This window comes from Perna viridis, chromosome 2, assembly GCF_037379345.1.
Source record: "Perna viridis isolate PV_CMFRI_1.1 ecotype Kerala chromosome 2, ASM3737934v1, whole genome shotgun sequence".
Lineage (NCBI taxonomy): Eukaryota > Metazoa > Mollusca > Bivalvia > Mytilida > Mytilidae > Perna > Perna viridis.
In genome coordinates this window covers 38920677-38943341 of record NC_142446.1, presented here as the reverse complement: position 1 = coordinate 38943341, position 22665 = coordinate 38920677, and the positions used below count along the sequence as shown (strand labels likewise).

Here is a 22665-nt window from a genome sequence, read left to right as displayed (position 1 = left end):
CTAATCCCATACAACCGAGGTAAATACAGTTAATCTTGCAAGGTAAACACATTGCTGCTCGCTTACCGCCACGATCAAGTCCGGTGAAAAAAGGATGAACGACAGATAGACGTCATTTTAAAACACAGAGGCTTCATTTCTTGTTTTAAGCATAGTAGAACATCGCGGTGATTGATTTTGATTATCGTATGGAAATGCGTATCTAAGGATTGTTTTAAAGTTTTGCAAAATGACCAACTTTTGGGCTGTTAACGTTTCATGAACCACAAGCATAATTTATGAGATAGCTTCTGTCATCAAAATCCTATTCATAGTTTGGAAATATTTGAATTGCGGTCTGTGAATCAATTGACGTTAATAACGTCATTGTACCAAGTTAGTCAATGGAAGATAATAAATCTTGCCCCCCCCCCCCCCAAAAAAAAAAGAAAATAACTAATCAATAGGCTTATAACAAATCAAATGAAGTCATAAGACATTTTAAAAACAAATTTTCAGTTCTTTCATATTTTTGTTTGGTGCAAACTACACATGTGATTTCTCTCCCGTTGACATATGGGGGACAGGGTAACGATCCGCACCGTGCTTCTACCGTGTATAAAAGCATGCCATTATTATCAGTACCATGACCTGTTTTCTGGGCCTTCTTGTCGACACATATATATTCTGTGGCTGATGCATGACCATAATAACCAGACTTGATGTATCCAGTGTACTCCTTCGTCCAACCTTTCTGACAAGTCTTTCTCCCTATATAAAATATTGAAATATAAAATAGAAGCATTAAAACCCATAATCAAGTAATAAAAATAATTAAAAAAATAACCATTACATTAAATAATGTCTGGCCTGAATATAAATCCATCAAGTGGTTTAAGAGGTGTAGATATACGTGTAACATACGATTAGAAAATCAGAATGATGAAAGGCAGGACATCTTGATATTTTATGACACTCATTTAAAAGTTTATAAATGTTTATATATTATATATTATAATGATTATATGTTATATTAATCTTTATTAGTTAAGGATATTAATCTAGTCTAATTCCACCATCAGAGATTGCTAGTTATTCTGATCCAAAGGATATGCTTGACAAATAATTACATAGTCATTTTAAAATTGTTATCAGATCAAGACCTTTTAATCGGCATAGAGGGTTAAGAAAACCTAAAGTTTTTATTTCAACTTTGAATCTTATCAAATATAACAATATGGAAGACCTCTGTATTTTATAAAAAAAAAACGTAAACTCTTATATCAAATATATTATCACACACACGCACACGCACACACACTACAGAAAAATACAGATTCAAGAAAATTTGGTTTTATTGAGATAAATAAATAAAACTTATGTATAACAGTACAGGTTAAAGTTATGAACGGAAACGACCTACCCAACTACATATCTGAATACACCGACCAGTCATAATTCTAGTGATCGACCTGTTAACTGTCGAACGAAAACGTAACATTCATGCTTATCTGGTATCATTATACGTTTTGTTCTACTAAAAACTTCGCACACTGCACATGGAACTTCATATAGGGAATAAGATCGATGGGAAAATGAATAAAGTCGGTATTCTGTACCATATATGTAGCCATTGCAGCATTGAGCGCCATCGATATGTAATCCCCACTCTGGATTTTTCGAAAGACACAGATATTCGACAGCACCTCATGGATGTGAATAGTGTGAGCCACCAGTAATTCCTACAATGTTAGAACTGAAGATAGAGGTATGTTTTTCCACAGGTACACACTTTTTTGTTTCCTTTTCAACAAAAACAACAGCAGCAAACAGCATTCAATATTCTTTATCCAAATTTTTATATAATTATTTTTCCCAATGAAAGTTATAATATACTTACCCGAATAAATTAGCTTTGCACTTTTCCTATTACAAGACGAACGACCTCATCTCACGTAAGTTATAGCAGGGTGAAAAAAAATCATTCTGTTCTATAGTAAAAAATATAAAAGAAAACAAAGACGCAAACTCTTTAATGTTTCAAAGATTAGATGTATAGTTGGCAAAACAACGACGCCAGTAATATCGGTATATCTATTAGCTGTCTTCTGCAATCACCTGGTTATAGAAACATGCTTTGTTGTTGTGCTTTTGTAAACACACTCGGAGAGTTTTTCTGTAAAAACGTGTTTAAAATATATTTCTTGCATAAGCTATTTAAAAAAAATATTACGGTGTTTGAATACCTATGTTAACAGTAAACGCCTCATATGTAAACCAAAGCCAGATAAAATATATTTCTATCTCCCCTTACTTAATCATTAAGTGCATATAAATACATTACCGGTTGTTGCACTTCCGCTACATTTTCCACTGCCAATGGACTTTTCCAGTTTTGGTATTCTATGATAGACGTCTTTAAACATATCCCTCTCATTATCAAGAAGATCTCTTTTAGATATATCTTTCGAAAGACCTTCTGGAAGCATCATCATTAAGAAAAAAGCATGTCAAAATAACTAATCAAAATCATCTCCTTAAAAACAGCAGTCCAAACAATATTCTAAACATATCACAATTTTCAATTTATATGAAGGTTTTTGTTATTACACTCAATATAACAATTATCAAGTACTAAGTTAACATTCGTATAAAAATTTAGCAAACATGACACCACTTTACCTTACACATATCCACCAGTATCACACATAACTTTATACAAGTAAATGTGATTCGATTCCTTCATCATGTTTACATCATGAGCAACCTTTTAACGTTGACAACCTTTTTTTTTAAACATTTTTAACACTAGGTATCCATGATTGGATAACAAATTCTAAATAAAGATTTTTGTCAGTCGTCAGTCTTGATATTCATTGAAAAAAGCAGTCGGACTTTGATGTTTAAGCTTCGTCATATATCTAAGCTGAATTTAATAAATATAATGTATAATAATCGAGGAACATTTAAATTGGAATCTTAACTAATCAGTTTACCGATTTAAAAGTGAAATAATGTACAAAATTGAAAAGGGGAATGCATCACAGATAATAATCCCAGTTTTCTGTGTGAAAATAAGAAACAAATTAGCCAATGGAAGTTCACAGGCTCGTACAGCTTGTAGTTTCCCACATCTGCTGTCTGCCTTCGACTGACCACTTACACGATAAATATACTGGACTCGTGTAAAATTACCACTTAGAAATTTTACGATACACCAGATAAGAAACACGACTTACGATACACCATATACAATGTGCTATAAATGATGTATGATGTACGTAACACGATGTCATAGTCTTTCGACAAACGGTTGTTACCCATAATGCGATGTTTTTTTTAAAAGAATATTGGAAATATGATAATAGATGGTTTTTTTTAAGACGAATTTATTTAAACTGAACATCTCATTTGCGGTTGTTTTTTTTTTTCGTATAAGATAACTTTTTTTTATATATCATCGTCAATCTATTAATGGCATACGATTCAAATCAAAATTTATTCATGAAAATCAAACAAATAGTTGAAACAAGCATCTGTAAATGCTCAGAAAGAAAGATGGTTGCCCTAAGGCTTTACATATTTAAAAATCCAAAATACATGCTTTACTGTGAGAAATGTCAGTTTTCACTACAAACAGGGACATTGCGAACACTTTTTCTTTCTTTAAAGAAATAAAACAAAAATTTGCTCAATTTTTTTGTAGAATCATACCATATTTGCTAATATGTAGTTCTTAAGATAGATGCGAAAACTTTTGATACATCTAAGAATCCTAAATATGTATTTAGTCTGAGAGATATCAGTTTTACTAGACGCCGGATATTGCAAACACTTAAGCATGTTTGGTGTTATGTAGTATTTTATGTGGATGTAAAAATCTTGATATATCTAAAAATCCAAAAATTGTTTTTCGTTTAAAAATTGATAATTCTCTCTCCACCCAGAACATTGCAAACACTTTGGCTCTGTTAGAGGTTGGCAAGACAATGCAATTTCTTACACTTTAGACAAAATAGAACAAATTTTCCAAACTTTATTATGTTACAGGTGTATCCACCTTGATTTCTCTCAAATTCAGTACTTCAGATTAATATTGGATACTCTATAAGGTCAGAAACATATCATTTCTTAATGAGATCTGGATTTCGGTCATAAAACATTTTAGGCGACACAAGAAACATATTTTTTATAGCCTTGCTCCTAAGTCTGTCTATCAGGCAACGATGACTAACCAACAGTTCAGTTTTCTACTGCTATCAATATTGAGTACCGATTAATTTTTTGATTCTGGCAAGTATTTAATTAACATATTGTAGACAATTAAGTTAAAAACACATGCTGAAATCAAGCCTTCCAAACAGTAAAAATCAAAATTAAACGAATATAACGAGAATGGAAATGGTGACTTTTTAATAGAGACAACAATCCCAATGGTATGACAAACAGTCAGCTCAAGGCCACCTATTGGTCTTTAATGAACGACAAGGAAACCCTCACACTAAAGGGCAGGCTGCAGCGGACTCTAAACCAACATTATACATAGGTACAGCCCCTATATCATCCAGCTACATAAAAGTTAACTAAAAGTATACAACAATACATACAGAAGCCAGAAATTTCTGACTTGGGACAGGCCCAAAAAAAAAATAAAAATGCGGCGGGATTGAATTACTTTGGCGTGATCACAACCCTCCCCTGTTAAATCTGTTCATTGTGGAAAAAATATTACACAATTAAACACACCTAAAATCATTTAAAAAAGGTCCGAGTCCCTTGTAGGAGTATCAAGGGAACCAAGATTCTAGTGGTAATCAAAAGAATGCAATCCAGGGTCAAAGATCAGACATGGAAAACAGACATATAAATAAAAAAGGGGGAAAGAGTAACTAAAATAATACATACAAAGTAACAAAAGTAAATGAGCAACTCGGACTCCACTGTAAACTGAGAACAAGGACCAGGTGCACCGATAGGGTAGTCGTCCTCTGCTAACAAAACTGAAATAAAGAAACTGATTAAACGTTACACAAATGAAAAAAACAGAGGACTTCTAGCTGACATACCACATCTAGGCCAGTTTAAACCTACCAAAAGTTATGTGCTCATCCAATGTAAGTCCATATCATGCAGACAATTTATTTCACAACTATAAAGTCAAACTTTAAATTAAAGTTCTTTATGCATTCTCTATGTATTTTCTTAATTTTATTGTCATTTAAATGAATCCAAATTGAAACGTACATTAAACAATGAATACTTAATACAATATATACAGGTTATGAACATTTGTCTTTTATCTTATGTGAGTTACATGTTGTGCATGTATGCGTTTTATACCACTTATTAGTTCAATTAGTGCCATATGTTGCCTGCATTGAGTCTGAATAGTGTATATTGACATTTAAGAGTGACCGTAATCGTAAATCGACCCTTATTCGAAATTAATTTCGAAGAAAGTTTTTCATTTTCTATTGTCGTTCATTACTGAAGATTTAATCGGATATAAAGGAATGCAGTAAAACTTATAATTGTTTGTTAAACGCTTTTACTTACTGATACTATCAAATTTACTTGAACTTCCAATTAACTCAAGATGTAGGACACAACAATCAGACTAAGAAGAAATGATAAAACTAAAAGGAAAGATTAATTAGTCTTTTATTTGGTATGCATGTGACTTCCCTTCCTTCCACATACGGGGGGCCAGGTAAAGAACCACATTTTGCTTCCACCATATACAAAAGCCTCCCAATAAGCTTAGTACCATGACCTATTTTCGTATCCTTCTTGTCGACACAAATATATTCTGTGGCTGATACATGACCATGATAACCAGACATGATATATCCAGTGTACTCCTCGTCCAACCTTTCTGACACGTTTTCTTCCCTGTACATAATATTAAAATAAAAAATATCATTAACAAAATCCAAAATTAATTAAATAAAAAAATCAAAATAACCGGTTACATTATGCGTGTTCTTTATAAGGTACATAAAATCAATCACACGTTTAAGAGATATAACGAACAAGTAGAAAATCTGTTTGATAAAATGCCAACAATCTTTTACAACCCTCGTTTTTAAATGGGTTAAATAATTGTACGTTATAAAATGGATATTTATGTAGCCGTCTTGATCCTCCACCAGTAACACAATCCACTGGAATGAATGCTAGTTATTTTTATCAAAAGGTGATCTTTCTTGACCAATTATATTGCTCTTGTTTTCAACCCGAGTCCAGAAGGTATAAAAAAACACAGCATTAAGTTTTAGTTCCACTTAACAATATTGAAGAAATCAGTATTTCAGAAAAAAAAATGATAAAAAAATGCAGATGAAAAGCATAAATGCGCAAAACTTCTATACCAAATAAAGAAAGAAAATAGTTAGATTAAAAACCACTTGTATATATATTTACTAGTAATTAAGATATTTAAATGAAGCTTTTATAATATTTCATATATGAACATGACAAGTGAGTTTTATATAAAAAATCATACATTACTTTGTGTTTTGTTCTCAGATAGCTATTTACCTTTTTATTATAAAGATACAGGAAAAATCAAATATATGATAAGGACCAGTATGGTAAGAATTTTATTTTTCTTTGCTTTTAAAATACACGAAATAATTTATTGTTACAAACTCTGTAAAGACTATACACTTTTCATAAAACTTTATTGTAAACATCAATACCATATGATTTTATTTACTTTATTTTAATGAATTTATTCATTAGTCAGAAACATATTTAAGTAGCACTCCAGCTAAGAATCCTGCAAAATGTGATTCATGGGCAAAAAGCCTACATATTTTTATTTTTGATATTTTGTTTGAATTGCCATAGTAAACAGAAATTAACTTTCAGTTTTCTACATAACCTGTGCTCTTAGGAGATAAAAAATATATATAGAATGTACTGTAAATTTAAAAATTAAAGGAGATAACTCTGAAAATGAGACTCAAATACAATATAATCTATTGGATTTTCAATATTGTTTATCTCCCAAGAGCAGGTAGATTGGAATGAATAATTACATATTTCATAGTATATACCCATAAAACAACTTAATTACAAAAATAAAAATATGTAGCCTTTTTTTTTAGGTGTATCACATTTTTCAGATTTTGCATGATTCTTACAAAGACAACTACTTAACAGGTATTTAACATTTCAATTTCTGAGAAAGTGTATTTTACCTTAAAGCTAATACAGTAATCGCCCTGTATTTGAATTTGAACGGGTTGTCAGTTCAAAATTCGCTATCGATTTTATCTTGTAATTTATCTATCTATTTAAACTATCTTAAAAACAGTTAGTTTTACTGCTATATACTTTTATGTCTACCTGGTATCATTAAACATTTAGTTCTACCAAAAACTTCGCACACTGCACATAGAACTTCATATTCAGAATAAGATAGATGGAGAAATGAATTTTGGTACAACCGGTATTCAGCACCATATGTATAGCCATTGTAGCATTGAGTGCCGTCAATATATAGTCCCCATTCTGGATTTTTCGGAAGACACAGATATTAAGCAGCACCAACTGTGTGAGTATAGTATGAACCACCAGTAATGCCTACAATGTCCATACTGAATATAAGGATAATCATGTTTAACAATATATATAATTTATTTCGTCTTATTTTAAAAGTGTAGTGGCATTTGACCATCAATATTCCCCCAAAATATCAATGTTGTTGTATAACAGTATAACTTGTTCTTAAATTAGTAAACTGTAAAAATATCTGGAAAAATGTTTGTGCAATCAGTTTACTGTTGTGACGTCATAATGGCACCACAATTATACGTTAATTTACAACAAATGCTGATAATTGTAAATTTTATTACGAGAATAGGTATGGTGTATATGTCAAATAGACAAAAAAAAACCACCGGGATGAAAATGTCAGCTCAAGGCTACCCATTGGTCTTCAATGAACGATGAGAAAATCCTCACAGCACAAGTAAACTAGAGGTGAAAACGAAACATAATACACTGATGCCAGAAAGGCGCAAACATGCAGTGGGGTTCAAGTACTTTGGCGTAATCACAACCCTCCTCCATTAAATCTGGCCACTGTGAAAAAATATTACACAATTAAACATACCTAAAAAATATCCGAGCCCCTTGTTACAACAGAAATAAACTGAATATAAATTACAGAAATGTACAAAATAAAGTCTACTAGCAGTGAACTGTCATATCAGCTCTAGAAACTATGTCCACATCCAAGAAACTACTTCATATTTTCTAATATGATGAACTATGTGATAATTTATGTGTTCACCAAATATATATAGTTGATTCGTGGATATGGACACCATTTCCATGCAAAATAAGGGTACAACAAAAATTACCGAACACTTATCCGATCCATAATCAAGTCAAGTCCAAAATAAATCTGGCAAAATAGATTCAACCACCGGCAGAGCTGACATTAATATGACTTTAAAGTGACCAAAAGAGATTTACGGAATATTTGAATTTAAGTCAACTTCAAGCAATTCTATTGTTGTTTTAGTGCAAGAATTATGGGAAGTCTTTATGTTTTCTCATTTGTTACAGATTCAAGTTTCCCAATTCGCAATTAAACAATTCAACACTTTATGACTAACCTTTATCGCCCCCTATCATCAACTACAACAACAATAAAAAAAAAATAAATACTTTTTACAAAAATATATGTATTTTTTTTATTTCAAATTTGATGTAAGTGTTAATATACTCACCTGAGTAAACTAATTTTGCACTTTTACTATTACAAGGCAAAAAACCCCATCTAACATACGTTTTCCCAGGCAGAACAAAATCCTTCTGTCCCGTAGTACAAAATACAAATGAATAACCAAATAAATACACGCTTTAATGTTTTAAAGGATTTGCAAATTGATTGCAGAAAAAAAATAATGGATCAATTTAGGACAGCATGTTACCTATTTTGAATACTTATTTACTTTTGAGGATTCTATATTTGAAATAAATCAGTTGTTTTATTGTTATTGCAAAGACAATCTGCTTTTTGATTTAACAACCCCTAGATTAATGAAAGTACTGACGTTACTGGTATTTAAAGTACACAGACTAAATACAACGATAATAAACACAGACAAAAAAAGCAACAAAGAAAATATGAAAACCAAAGAATTGAAGCAAGAAAAAGAAGCATACAAAAGGTACTAAAACCCTTAAACAAAACACTAAAATTGGCCACTCTACTTTCAGATGGTCTTTAAGGAATGACTGTGATATTTTTTTCGGTTTATGGGTTAATAACCTCAATCATGTGGTGAACACTAAATAACGGTAGTAGGTTATTTTCAAGTGTGCACCACAGGCATTGAGGTTATTTCAAATAGACCGGAAAAATATAACAGTCATTCCCTGTAATTCAATTTTAGTATTAACATTTAGGGAGTAAATCAGCAAAAGGTTGATGACGTCACAGTCACATTACAAAATTTGGTCTATGACATGATGGACAAAATTTGCATCCAATCAGAAAGCGTGTTGCAGCAGAAATTAAATTATTATACAATAAACAATGAATCTAGAACGACGTTTTGTTGATGTATTTTAAGAAAATAGATATAGAACGTAATTATAATGATTATAAAAAAGAACTAAATGTATTATTCGCATTTTCTATTAAGAAAACATATTAAGATGTTTGAATGAGCATGATAGTAGTAATATGAAAACCAAAGCCTGGAAAATATTTATTATTACTTTTTCTACCTTTCCTTACTCATTAAGTATAAAGGAATACATTGTATTTTCCTGTTGTTTTATTTCATCCACATTTCCTTCTGCAAATTGAGTTTTCCAGTTTGGATATTCTCTAATGGATATCTTTAAAGATATCTCTCTCCTTATCAAGTAGGTCTCTTTTACTTATTACTTCAGCAAGACCTTTCCCTATCACTATCAAAAACAAGATAAGCATTTCAATGTTAAAGATATAACCATGTATTCAAATACAGTAATTAATGCTATGTTTGACACTGAACACACTTTAAATGGTAAAGGAAAACTATTGACCAAACTTTACGACAAACGTGCTGACTTTTCATTCAGAATTGACAACTGTCCTTTCATCTGTGCCAATATCCCTTCAGCACCTGCGTATGGAGTGTTCATATCACAACTCATACGTTATGCCAGAGCTTGCCGAAATTACGCAGACTTATTGTATCGCGCTAGACTTCTTACAATTAGGCTTTTGGAACAGGGTTACAAGGTAGAAGTCCTCACTACAGAAGTTTTATGGTCGTCATCATGATCTCGTGGATCGTTACAGTGTATCCATCTGCACCATGAAAACTGATTTGTTCAACGTGTCAGTTTTCATTTCCTCTTTCGTCTACTCCAGACTGGACTTTTTATGAGCAACTTGGCGGGTGTTTCTATAGAAAAGCAGAAAACGCTTACCCTACCGGTGCACCTGGTCCATGCTTCCAGTTTTTAGTGGAGTCCGATTTGCTCATTTACTATTGTTACTTTGTATGTATTATTTTAGTTACTTTATATTCTTTGTTGTGATTGTCTATTTTCCATGTCTGGTCTTTGTCCCTGGATTACATTCTTTGATTTCGGCTAAAATCTTTGTTACCTTGATAACTCTTTCATACGTTACGCCAGAGCGTTCCGTAACTATGCAGACTTTTAGTACCGCGCTAGATTTCTTACAATTAGGCTTCTAGAATAAGGTTATGTTGCTACAAGATTGAAGTCACTACAGAAGTTTGGTAAATCAAATCATCTTGGATTAGAAAAGAATGATCCAAGTTGTTATGAAAATATTACTGTCTGTGTCAGTCATCTTCTCCTTGTATTATTACATAGTGTTTTTGTTCAGTGGTTAGTATTTTTACAAATTATGTTGCGGTTAGAATTGTCACATTTTTATTACATGTCTCCATTCTCGATTAAGAATTAGTATTATTATACTTCATTACTTACTTTACTATATAAAAGTATTGCAGTACTTTTGCTGTTTCATTCTTTTCAGTCGTCTAGATAATTAGCTCCCCTCCCGGTGAAATAGTTTTGACTATTTTCCCTCTACGGTAAATTTACAAGTTTGATTTCACAATCAAATTTCTCGGACTTTTTTGTCTCATTCAATTCATTGGTCTAAATCGAATAACGTCGTGGGAGAGAACTCGGGAGTTTTCATAGTAGGAGGTTAAACACCGAAACTGCAGACGACAACAACAAAATGTTTGAGGGATGTAGGTTTGCTTCCCTGGTTTTTCAGTATAATAATACATTTATTAACTTGATGTGAGAGTAATAGCATTTTTATTGTTTCCTCTGTACTAACTATTGTCCTGGGCGTTACCTCGGACAATATTTAGTACCTCGGGGACAATAAAAGTGCTATTACTGTCAAACGCAGTCAATAATTGTATGATATTTATTTTGTGCAGTTGGAAAGTTGGTATTACTTAATACACATACACATTCGTTATTTTTTCCCAAAATGAATGTTCTCTTCTGTACCATATATATAATGTAATTCATAGTAGGAACCATGTAAACGGGCAAATAGGTTAAGTTTACATCTATGACATTATGATAAAACGAGTACCAATTCTAGTCTTAAAGTTACGATGAATTACGAATAAACCCAGGTCTAGTAGGATCAATTCTTCTCAATTACTGACGACACTCAATTTCAGTACAATATGAATTTTCTTTTCCACCATATATAAAGCCACTACTTCCTTGATTCCCGTCCTTATATAAACCCCAATCTGGACGTTTTGGAAGACATAGAAATTCAGCGGCCCTCCTCTATGTTCGAAATCAGAACCACCGGCAGTGCCTTTATTTTTTAATTATACAAACAATTTTGCAATAAAAATGCAAAACGACTTTATTTATGGCATTTTTCTATGAACAAAGAAGTATGGTACGAAATGATTTTAACGATGTGCATACGACATTGGTGATGAAAGCAATACAACATTCTATGTTTAAAATATCAAACTTTGATCTTAATGGGGAGAATAGTTTAGATGTATGTGTCTAAGTGTTGCTTTTATGTTTGGATTCTCATTTGAGAAATATATATTATATGACTTATATTGAGGATTAAGTATAAACTTGAAAATCGCTCCTTTTATTTAAGCTTTCTTAATATTAATTAAACTTTTTAAAGCTGTATGATAATTATAAACATATAATTGCTAATCAAATATTTAATACTTACATTACGAGGATATGTTGACAAATGATAACTCAGGCTCTTATCTTCTTTCATTATATATTGCATTTAAACAATCAAACCGAAAACATATATTTTTCGCTTACGTGAATAAACTAACTTTGTATTTGAACGACCCCACCTTACATAGGTTGATCCTGGCTGACTGGAGAGAGTTTGACATAAACAAGTTAAAAATATTACATTTCAAAACAGTTTACCCAATAGTTACTAAAATACTATTATGCATTTCATATGTTTGTATGGTTCATTTCATCATATTTAGACCACTTGAAATTTCTACAAGATTATACCTCATTTTTATTCTACAAATTTAAACGCTGGCTACGTACACGTATCGCATCTCACTTTTTTCCTCATTATTTTTAGAGGTATTGTTATTCTAATAAATGAATGTTCTTATGTTGTTATTTTCATTATCAAAATGAACTTTTTCGATAAAAGAAGTGCATGTGATGTGTAAAAGTAAGATAATAAATCTATGAAAAAAAAAAAAAAACAAAAAAAAAACAGAAACAAAAAAACAAAACACAACGTCATGCATTATAAATACAAATTGGCAATATTGAGACAATATTGGTAATTTTGTATTTATCGAAAATCTCAATATCACATTTAACACCAAAGCACAATTCATCGGAAAATGTTTGCATGTTCGAAACTGTCGTACATTATTAAATTTTTTTTTTATAAACTTAAAATTCAGCATTAAAAAAGTGTTTCAAATGAAAACTGACAAACGATGGTTGGATAGACATTTCTAATCACTTAAATTCATTAGCAATTTTCTTTTGATAAAGTCGACGATCATGTACTGATTTTTCAGACAAACTATTTAAAAAAGTTTTTATTTAGGTAAATAAATATACATACTAACATAACTGAGAATCTAATAATATGCAAGTTCTTAAACACACTCGATACATAATTCCACTTTACTCATATGTCGTAATTCAGTACCTGTAGGTTTTATCTCGTATTGCATATTTTTGTGTCATGTCTCCTTTAATATATTCATATACACAAGCCAGATTACTCATGGCAAATTAAAATACGCTAGTATATGAATATAGACTGAGCTTATAGAATTTACAATAAAAAAGTCTATATAAAAAAACACGATTATAAAAATGACGATGAAACCTAGGTAGTTACAGTTAAAATGATAATTCAGACATACTTGATATGTGATTTCTTTTCAGAGGCATATTTCTTCTCATCAGAAACTCGCGTCTTATTTGTTCATCATTTTTTATTTTATATTGAAATCAAATTAAAAAAGTGCAAAAACTATAACCAAACATTTACTTTTATGCTTCCTTTAACATTTATCCGAACGGATAGACTACAGAAACATTAAGTATCGATTTTTTTGTCACACACGATAGACATATTAACAAATATCCTGTAAAATATAAAATATAAGACTCCTTTATGAATGAAATGCGTAAAAAATTGGTAAAATAAAAAATTCTCAAGCAATTTTGTGCTGTAAACTTGAAAGGGATTCGAAGAGAACCGACGGAATCACACAACGAATAACATTAAATAACCAAAATAACACAGACAAATAACAAAACAACCCCATCTCTGAGTTCATGCTTCCTGTGATGATTCTTATATTATGAGTCTCGTTGTTTTTGATTAAGTAAATGTCTTGTTTTCCGATCTCTCCTTTAACTGTATTACAGTGTTATAGTTAAATAACATACAATCTGAGTCGGTACAATATAATCAAATACTGGTGATCCCCATATAAATGGACTTATTAACACTCTCTGAATGGCGTAGATAAAAAGGCCGTTCATTAAATATCTTTTCACATATAATGTTTGTCCTCAACCCGAATTATACATTAAAATTAGAAAGCATTGAGGGAGGAAAAAAGATCAAAAGTCATTTTGAATTTGGAAATCTTACCATACTTATCATTACTTTTTGTTTCAAATTATTCTTTGATAAAAAGTAGACACAAACTGCAGATGCAATTAAAAATATTATGAGAACAGGACAGGAAGGAACTGTGACAATGACTACTTTTATATTCTTGACTATATGTACGTTCATAGCTATTTTTGTTTGACTGACATCTACAGTGATGCAATGATTTGCAAAATTGATTTGATAAAACGAGTTACATACCTGCATGCAATGCAAATGAAAAATAAGTCATATTTGCCTAACTATATGTGGTCTGTAAACTCGTTGTGATTTTTCTACTTTTACAGTTAGTTAAAAATTCGTTTGGTCAATTCGTAATAGTGATAGAAGGCCTTAAATGGACCTTGAAACAGAGTTAGTCTAATTTTTTTACCTGAAATTTTGCCAGCTAAATCTTTGATAAATATTAATGCTTAAATTTCGTTTTTTTTTCCACATCAATTGAAACTACATGTTGGATATCCTATAAAGCAACGCTCTCAAATGAAATATAATGACAAAATTACTGAATTATAAACTCTAGGCAATAGTTAGAGGGGAAAGGCAAAGTAATGTTCGGGTAACAAATGGCAATAAACTCTAGGCAATAGTTAGAGGGGAAAGGCAAAGTAATGTTCGGGTAACAAATGGCAATAAACTCTAGGCAATAGTTAGAGGGGAAAGGCAAAGTAAAGTTCGGGTAACAAATGGCAATAAACTCTAGGCAATAGTTAGAGGGGAAAGGCAAAGTAAAGTTCGGGTAACAAATGGCAATAAACTCTAGGCAATAGTTAGAGGGGAAAGGCAAAGTAAAGTTCGGGTAACAAATGGCAATAAACTCTAGGCAATAGTTAGAGGGGAAAGGCAAAGTAAAGTTCGGGTAACAAATGGCAATAAAAAGGTAAAAATCGGAAAATTAAAAACAACTTCAATGACCCTGACTTAGTAGAGTAATTTGCATTCGAAATAGTGGGCTAAACAAGGTTTTGTAACACGCAAAAACTCCCACAATTGCTTCCGGTATATGACAAGATATACAGGCACTATAGAACTGGCAATGAACAAAGTTGGTAAAATCAGTACTCAAAACATTACAGATGTATTATTGAACATATTAAGAAAATCCTTCGTCCATAACTTTTTCAGTCGATAGTCAATAGAATGTTACATAGATTTGTACATCCAAAATAAAGTGTAATCATTCTAAATCCAGCGTCTGAAACAGTAGAAATTTAAATTAAATAAAGTTCATATCGTGCAGACAATTTATATCACAAGTTCTCTATGCATGCATATTTACTTATTTTTATTGTTAATTTAGTGCATTTAAATCAAATTAATGAGTGAAAAGTACATTATTTATGAACATTTGTCTTGGGTGAGTGGCCAGCTCTACAAAGATACGTTTTTAGACCGCATGCAGAAGTTCGGATCGACAGTGAATGCTTACATGTTCTCTATACGTACGTGTGTACTTCTACGCGGCTGCACATATCATGTTAAACGTAATTTATTACGCTGTTTAACATATTTTTGATATTTCTTGTTATAATTCAATATTCTAAATGAAACAATCATATAAAAAAAGATTCGGCTTTTTTGCAGTCAAAAAGCTCATTCATATATTTCAACAGTTCAGAGGGTGTCCATGCAAAAACAAGGCTGTGGGTGGCACATGAAAAATTTTGTTTTTAAAATATTTTCATCTATCTCATATTACAAATGCATCCTTTTTTCAAAGTTAAATGTTGGATTTTGATTAACTGCAACGGTTATAAAGGGAAATAGAAAGCACTGAAATTCATTGAAAAAAGGGAGATAACTCTTACATTTTGAGCAAACTTCGGTTGTTTTCATAACAAATTTCTAAGCCATCCATTTAAAAAAAATCTTTGTACTCTTGGACATACAAATGATATAAACATTACATTGGAACCAAAAATTCAGTGGGATCAAATTTACCATGTGCCATCCATACCATAGGAACGAATTACCTAGTTCCTTAGCGGACAGTCTCTTAAATCTCCGCCAAAAAAAAAATCTTCAAAGTTTGAAAATAAAATGTGTATCTAAAATCGCATCTAAGCTCAATTTATGCCTGGTTATACCTGCATTGTACAGTAGCTCATAAATGTTGCTAGTGAACTTGACCTGGATCATATTGTTCACGTTCTGCAGATTAAAATCGGCTATAAAGGAATGCAACAAAACCTGTACTGGAATGGTAAACGTTTCTGATTACTGGCGCTCTCGTGATAACTTGAAAATCCAATTAATAATTTTCAATAAACTAAAGATGTGTGTCACGACAAGCAGACTAAGAAAACAATTGAAATGGAAAAGAAATGATCCACTAGTATTTTATTTTGTACAAAAACGCATGTGAATTCCCTCCCGTTCATATATGAGGCCATTGTGCTTCTACTATGTTCAAAAACCTGCCATCGTCGTTTGATGCATGACCTATTTTCTGAACCTTCTTGTCAACAAAGATATATTCTGTCGTAGATACATTGCCATAATAACCAGACATGATGTATCAAGTATACTCCCTCGTCCAACCATTCGGGCAAGTTTTTCTTTCTTTATGTTTTATCAATGAAAAAATATCAACAAACCCAAACATGAAATTATTTTTGGTTATGTAAACACCACATCGTACAGAAAAGTGGTAGGTGGTAGCAGTCAAAGAGTAATCAAGGGAACCAAGGTTATAGCGGTAATCAAAAGAATATGATCCAGGGACAAAGACCAGACATGGAAAACAGACATACACAACAAAGAACATATAGTAACTAAAATTATATATACAAAGTAACAAAAGCAAGTGAGCAACTCGGACTCCACTAAAAACTGGGAGTATGGACCAGGTGCACCGGTAGGGTAAGCGTCCTCTCTGCTTTTCTAGAAACACCCGCCGAGTTGCTCATAAAAAGGCAAGTCCGGGGTAGACAAACAAGGAAAGGAAAACTACGACTTGTTGAATAAATCAGTTTTCATGTGACTAAAATTCGCTTCCAAAGTTCGCCCCATCAATCTAAAAAGCCACATGACAATTTGAAATGAATAAAACAAAGATCTAAAGTAAAACAAAACTCATAAAATATTCACAATATAACAAGTATAAGTTAAGTATGTTAATTATAAAAAGCTTCAATTATCGTTTTTATATAATAAGATTTACCTATGCGTTTTTATTAGGAAATTTGTACCAGTATATATACATGTAATGATGAATCATTTCTCATCTTCGTGACATTTTTGTACGGAGATGATATTTTTATGGTTAAAAATTACTTCACATCCTAAAGCTTACTTAAATTTTAAAAGACATTAGGAATAAGAAAGCTTTGCGTACTGTACAGAAAAAAAGAGAAACAAATAAAAATCAGACATGCGTCAGTTTATATTATACAATGAAATACACATTTAATAAAAAAAAAAAACTTTTGTCGGTAAGACAGGTTTCAAAATCCATTGTATTTTGGACATTTTTACTGGTAACTAGATGAGTTGACTTTTATTGAAATAAATAAAACTTATACTGTTCAATATCTTAAACATGTACACGTGATGACCCGGAATGACGTACGTCACAAAACAATTACATATCTGTATATATCAGAATACTAGTGGTACTGACCTGTTAATAATAGGATAGTTAATTTGAAAGTGTGAATAACCAAAATATTATTACAAATGCCGAAGAACGCCAACTTGTTCCGCGCACGAGTTAAATCCTCAAGCATTTTGGCACGAGTGATCATATTTTGGTTATTTATGATAAACAATTGATTATCATATTTATTATATAGATTTTCCTCATATTTTATCGATATTTTCAACATGAATTTTAAATTTTGTGATTGGCAGATTGATATAAAAGTTGTAACGTTTTGGCGAGAGAAAGAGTGAAATTACCGAATTTATTTCACAGTGTAAATTATCGAAATTTATAACACTAGGAACATTCGATAAAACGCTGATATCTATATAATAATTGAATTTTAACTGTTTATAGAAAGCGTAACTGTTGCATACTTTCATGTTAACCTGGTATCATTATGCGTTAAGTTCGACAAGCAAATTCGCAACTGCACAAGGAACCTTATAACAGGGAATAAGATCGATGGAGAAATGAATACAAAACTCGGTATTCTGTGCCATATATATACCCATTAGAGCCTTGTGTGCCATCAATATGTAGGCCACACTGAAAATGTGTTTGGGAGACACAGATATTCTGCAGCACCTCCAGTATGAGAATAGTATGAACCACCAGTAAAGCCTGCAATGTTAGTTGATAATTATGTTTTTACATTATATACTCATTTCAATTCAACAACAACAAAAATGGAATTATATATGTATTCCAATAATAATTGTAATTTTATTCGTGATGATTAGTGATATTTCACCTACCCGAGTAAACTAATTAAAAATATTTAATATTTTTCTTGTACAAGTTATCTTTTGTTTATATATTATGATTTTCGAATACCTATGTTATTAATAGTAAACCGCAAACAAGTAAACCATCAAACTATATATTTTTATTTGTTCTCACCCTTTATTAATCATTTAGTGCATACTAAATTGTCATACTTACTTTTATATTCTCAAACATTTTCTACTGCCAGAATTTTCCAGTTACAATACTCTTAAAATATCTTTAAACATGCCCCTCTCCTTATCAAGAAGGTCTCGTTTAGATACTTCTTCCGACAGACATTTTGAAAGTATTATTATAAATAGAATAAGCATGTCAAAAAAAATCATTTGTTAGAACACAGCAGAGAGAAATCCAGGCAAAATTCTTAACAAATAATACTTTTCATTTTATACGAAAGTTTTCTTATTGTGCGCAATATTACACATATCAAGTATTAAGTTAATAGTCCGTTGCTTTTTTAAATGTCGTTCCATTTACTCTTTCCAAGTCATGTCTCATGATATTGAGGTTTAATTCATGTTGGTGGTACTTCATTTTGCGATTTTAGAGAAACAAGAGAATGAATGAAAAACAGTTATATTAAAAAAGAAAATAGAAATTAAAGCTAAGATCACTGATTTAGGTTCCATGCATTGTTCACATATAAATCGGATTTCCTTCTTTATGTGTTAATATATCAAAACAAAAAGCGTTTTTTTTTCAGTATGCTGTAAACATGTTTAAATGAGTAACCTCACATTAGCATTATTGGAAATACACAGGAACACCGATATTCAAATATAAATTGTCTACAAGAAGTATTCATAATAAAAAAAATCGACATAGGTAGCTAAATCAAGTACTTACAAGTTCTATCATATGCAATACCTGGAAATACAGGTACCACAGTGGTTTGGGGGTTTGAATTTTGTCAAAGTATACTTTCGGTAAACAATCTAATGACATAATCCGAGTCAGAAAAGTCTGACTACTGGTCTGATAAATACATTCGGAGACATTTGGCCTCCCAACCGGAGACATTTGGCCTCCCAACCGGAGACATTTGGCCTCCCAACCGGAGACATTTGGCCTCCCAACCGGAGACATTTGGCCTCCCAACCGGAGACATTTGGCCTACCAGCATTAGCATGGGCCTAGTAATTTTAAAATACGAAAAAATAATCCAAAATAAGAATGCTAAATTTCGGTCTTCTGTACACTCATGTTTCATGAAGTACCTAATCATCAACAGCATTAAAAAACTGAAATAGAAATGTACAAAAACTACACGAAGAACTCATAACCAAACAAATTAAAGAAGCCAAGATTAATAGAGGTAACAACAAAATTACCGAACACTATTCCGATTCATAGTCAAGTCAGATGGGTGACCATAATAATAAGACATGATATATATATATATATGTGTACTCCTTCGTCCAACCATTCTGACAAGTCTTTCTCCCTGTACATAATATCAAAACACAATATCAACAAAATCAATTCAAACAAAATGGAATTCCACTGTTTGTGGTGTTATGTATGCACCCCTCGTTCAGAGAATTCATATGCGACACAAACTCGTTTACAACGTATGCCTATCAATATAAAAATCACATACAGTCAAACCTGTATATGTGGCCATTTGTATTCAGCAATAATCTTTCTTAAAATGACTAGACTTTAAACATCTCTATATGTTGCTTTCTATGTAAATTCAAAATAAATACAAAGACCACCTGTTTTATATGACCATGCATTGCTCTTCCTTCAAAGTTCTATCGAGATCGCCTTTACTGTACACAAATCAATCCAAAAACTTCTAAAGTAACGATGTAACAAACTTTTTAAACATTTCTTTGAAATTTCAAAATGTTTTTAAAAAAACTCAAACTTATAAAATTTCACATTATGATAATAGCTAGTTACTTTGTTCGCAGGAACAGTGAAACTTTTAAAGCTTCAATAACCGTTTTTATGAAATACAGTTCACAGCGATTTTTTTAAAAGAAATTAATACCAGTATTTATATATGTAAATATAAAACATTTCCCATTTTCTGTAAGAGTCTTGACGATTATGTAAGAAAATGTTGTTGATTTCACAAAAAAATCTCAATGCTTTAAGTGCTTTTTTCATGGCGATAATAGTAGCTTTCTCGCATCCTTAAACAAAAAATCACAATTCATTTGAAATATAAAAGACTTCAGTATTGCATAGAAAAAATATTACGTACAATTTTAAATCACAAACGCGTTAATCTATGATATACATCGAAACACACACACACACACACACACCAAAGGAAAAAGAAATAAAAATCAGACAGGAAGGTTTCGAAAGCCCTAGTATATTAGATATGTTAACTGGTTACTAGATGAAACTACTTTTATTGAACAAATAAAAAAAATACATACTATTACACATTGTAAACCTATGAATGGCCTTTCAAACATGAAAATTACATACATGAATGCGTCAATATGTCAGAATTCTAGTGCTATCGCGACTTGTTAATTGCATGTTTACTGTTACTGTTCAAGAAAGTGTAACATTCGTGTTTACCTGGTATCATTAGTCCGACCAAAAACTTCACACACTGCACATGGATTTTCGTATATGGAATAAGATCGATGGATAAAGGAATTTTCGTAAACTCGGTATTCTGCACCATATATGTAGCCATTATCGCCTTGCATGCCATCAATATGTAGACCCCACTCTGGATTTTTTGGAAGACATAGATAGTCAGCAGCACCTTCTGGGTGAGAATAGTGTGACCCACCAGTAATTCCTATAATGTTAGAACTGAAGTTAAAGGTATGTTGTTATAACATGTATACATTTCTTTTGTTTCCTTTTCAATTAAAACAACAACAAAACAGCACTAAATATCGTTTAGTCAAATTTCATTGTTGTAATATTCCCGAATAAATTAGATTTGCACTGTTTTAAGACGAACGACCCCATCTTACATAAGTTGTCCCAAGGAGAAAATAATCCTCCTCTCCTTTAGTAAAAAATATAAATGAATAACCAAATAAATGTATCCATCTGCGCCATGAAAACTGATTTGTTCAACGTGTTATAGTGGTCCTTCCTCTTTCGACTAACCCAAACTTGACTTTTTTTTATGCGCAACTCGGCGCATGTTTTTAGAAAAGCAGAGGAGACCTACCCTACCAGTGCACCTGGTCCATGCTCCAAGTTTAAGTGGAGTCCGAGTTGCTCATTTGCTTTGTTACTTTGTATATATTATTTTAGTTACTTTATGTTCTTTGTTGTGTATGTCTGTCTTCCATGTCTGGTCTTTGTCCCAGAATTACATTATTTTGATTACCGCTAGAATCTTGGTTACCTTGATTACCATTTTTTTTAAAAAAAGATTTGCATATAATTTGCAGAAATAATGAGTTAATGATTTTAGGACGGCATGGTATCTACTTTTAATACATATGATGGTTTTTTTCGCATTGGATGATTCTATAGTTAAAATATTTTAGTTGTTCAATTGTTTTTTTTAGAAACACAGGCTACTTATTGATTTAACAACACCGAATGTTATCAAAGTATTAAAAATAAAAATCTAAAATATTCATAGCGCGTATTTGTACAAATACGAAATCTATTAAAAATATTATTGTGTTTAAATAAGCATGGTAGTTGTAAGCAATATAAAAAACGAAAGCCTGGAACATTATTTTAACACCCCCCTTCCTTATTCATTAAGTGCTTAAAAATGCATTATACGTGCCGGTTGTTATATTTCCTCCACATTTTCTTCTGCCGATGCATTTGTCTAGTTTCGATATTCTCTGATGGATGTCTTTAAACATATCGCTCTCATTATCAAGAAGGTCTCTTTTAGATATATCTTCCGAAAGACTTTCTGAAAGCATTATCATAAACAGAAAAATCATGTCAAGATAAGAAATTAAAATCATTTGCGAAAATACGGCATACCAAGCAATATGCTAAACATATTAGAACTTTCACTTTATATGAAGGGTTTTTTATTTGTTATTGCATGCAATATAACAATTATCAAGTATTAAGTACCAGTCCACAAAAATACAGCAGTCCAGGCAAT

The 22665-nt window shown here is 31.5% G+C and overlaps 2 pseudogenes; both read right to left on the bottom strand.

Moving 5' to 3' along the window:
• Positions 1 to 448: 448 nt before the first annotated feature.
• On the bottom strand, positions 449 to 2471 carry LOC148624972 (uncharacterized; annotated as a pseudogene).
• A 3144-nt stretch (positions 2472 to 5615) lies between these two features.
• LOC148624971 (uncharacterized) lies at positions 5616 to 22474 on the bottom strand (annotated as a pseudogene).
• Positions 22475 to 22665: the final 191 nt, after the last annotated feature.